Below are 2,616 nucleotides of genomic sequence, written 5' to 3' on the forward strand. Positions count from 1 at the left end.
CTAGTAACAGGGTGGAGTGACTACTGGCTAGGGTATGATTTGGGGCGGAAGTGGAGGGTGGGCTTCCTTTCTCTGGAATCCCAGGGGGTAGAGCACAGGTCCAAGGAAAAACCATGTGTCATAACTCTGTCCCCAGAGCCAGCCAGCTGCTCCCCAGCAACAAAGGGAAAAGGGGTTTGAAACCTCCTGTTAAGTCTCAGAGGAATGCAGAGAAAGGCTTGGAGCTGGTTCCCTTTCCCAGCTTACCGGAGGAAGAGGTAGGCTGTCAGCAGGTGGGCCTTCCTTCAGAGTGAGGGAACTGCTGTCCAGAGACCAGCACACAGACTGCTTAGGCAGACTTTGTTTCGCAGCTCTGCAGAACAGAGGCACTGTCTTCAGCGTCTGGCCCTCCTCCCCTGGAAGCCCTTCTCTGGCAGCCAGAACTGGATTGTTCTAGCAAACACAGATCCTTTTTGGTTTTTATCTTATTTTATTTTATTTGATGTATACATATTTATGGGGAAGGTAGATTTTTTTTTTCCTTTGCTGTGCTGGCAATGGAACCCAAGGCCTTAATCATGCTAGGCAAGCCTCTACTGCTGACCTACACCCCTTGTCCTACTGTTATTTTGATTACCGTATAATAATTGTATCTCTTTTTGCTCTTCACTAATAGTTTATTTGTAGCTAGCAGGCTACAAATTGAAGAGATTCATGTCCCCCACAATTAGGATGCCGTTGGTCCCATCACCCCAGAATTTCATGCTGTACTTTGAAGTCACACTCTCCCCTACCCATAAACCCCCTCGCCTTTTCCACAATGTTCTATAAACAGATTAGACTGCAGCCTTTGGGACCAGCTTCTTCACCCTGCCTAGTACCTTCAGATTCACCTGGGCCATTCACATATCTGTGGGGCTAAGCAGCATTTCACCCCATGGATGTGCCAAGGTTTGGGCTGTTTTGAGGGGTTTTGGTGATTATGAATAGAACGTCTGGAAACATTCCTACACAGAGGTTTTTCCTTTTTTTTTCATATATAGGCTTTTGTGTGAACATAAATTTTTATTTCTTTAGGGAAAATACCCAGGAATGAGTTGGGTCTTCTGGTACTAAGATGTTTAATTCTATAACGAATAGCCAAACTGTTTCCAGAGTGACTTTACTGTTTTGCATTCTCACCAGCAGTGTACATCCTTTCTTTTTGACTTTCACCTGAAAAGAAAGTCATCTTCCCTGCCAAGGAGGAGGAAAGGAACCCAAGAAACTAAAATAAAACCCAAACCCCAGGCTTTCTCCAAACACCAGGTGTGCCTAAGGCTGACAACACCTCGGCAAGGCTTCAGAGGAATGCCCTGGAACACATACACTGGGAGAGGATCGCAGGCTGGGCCAAAGGAGAACTGGGCTTATCGGGACTCTGCTGTGTGCCTGTGGCAGGCTTCTCTGCTTCTCTGAACCTCAAGACCCTACTGGGATTGATTCCTATAAGTTTGATGAGGCTACAATTTGTGGTATCTCAATTATTACACGGTCAGTCTATGTAGAACATCAGAAAAAGCTCTAAATAAAAGCTTAGGACCCATGTGTGGCCACAGAAGAAGCCTTCCAGAAATATTGAGAACACACCTTATTTATAGTCATGAAAAATTAGAAAATGCTTTGCTTCACAGTAGAGAAGTTTCCAGTTGCATGGGAACTGTTTTCAGACTTAAAGGCCAGGAAACAACTCTGACCCAGAGGATAGACGTCCATTCTGGCAAAGATGGCCAAATGAATTTGTGGGTATCTCTGAGCTTTCTCTAAAGACCATTCCTGTGCCATCTGTTCTTCCTCATCTTCCTAAGTTTGCATCTGTAGGAGCTAACCCTCAGCTTCCCACTCAGAGAGTCCCCAACCCAAGAGCCTGGGCTTTGAATCAGGGAAACCTTGCTCAAAGCTGAGCTACTTTCTGCGTTGGTGACCATGGACAAGTTACCCAGTTTAATTGGGCCTCGCTTTTTCTCATCTATAAATGGGGATAATAAAAATGTACCCTTCATTGGCTCTTCTGCAGGCAGATTGGCACATGGTATGTTTTCAGGAAAGTCAGTTTTGTTTGTTGCTGGGTGTGTTTGTTTTTAATCTTCAAACAACACTGGACCTCAGATCCCTCAGCTCTCGCCCAGATCTGTCATTACGTAAAATAGAGTGGGGTCTACCTCATCCTTTCTAGAAATTTAAAGTTATGCAAAGCTGACTTACTGGAAGCAAGGACTACCATGGAAGAAGTAGACTTTTGCTCAAGTTCTACCACTGAACCAACATCAGTTTTGTTGATGGTAAATGACCTGAAGTTCTAGAGTTTCCCCAAGTTGATGAAAGAATCACATCAAAGGTCTGCTTCCTGCAAAGGAACAAGAAGAAACCTGCGTGTTCCTCCCCCCACCTGCATAAATCATCACTCACAGCCCCTTGTTCCTACAAGGAATCTCTAAACTTGTATCTGAAATCACAGAACTTTGCTCCTGGATGTTGCCTTGGTCATGTGACTCCTGACCTCCACCCCCACCTTGTCAATGTACAAATGGCCTCACATTTGCCTCCATAGATTTTTGAAAACTGCATAATAAAATGGATTTTCCACAAACCCAGGGT

This window comes from Castor canadensis, chromosome 7, assembly GCF_047511655.1.
Source record: "Castor canadensis chromosome 7, mCasCan1.hap1v2, whole genome shotgun sequence".
In the NCBI taxonomy this organism is placed as follows: domain Eukaryota; kingdom Metazoa; phylum Chordata; class Mammalia; order Rodentia; family Castoridae; genus Castor; species Castor canadensis.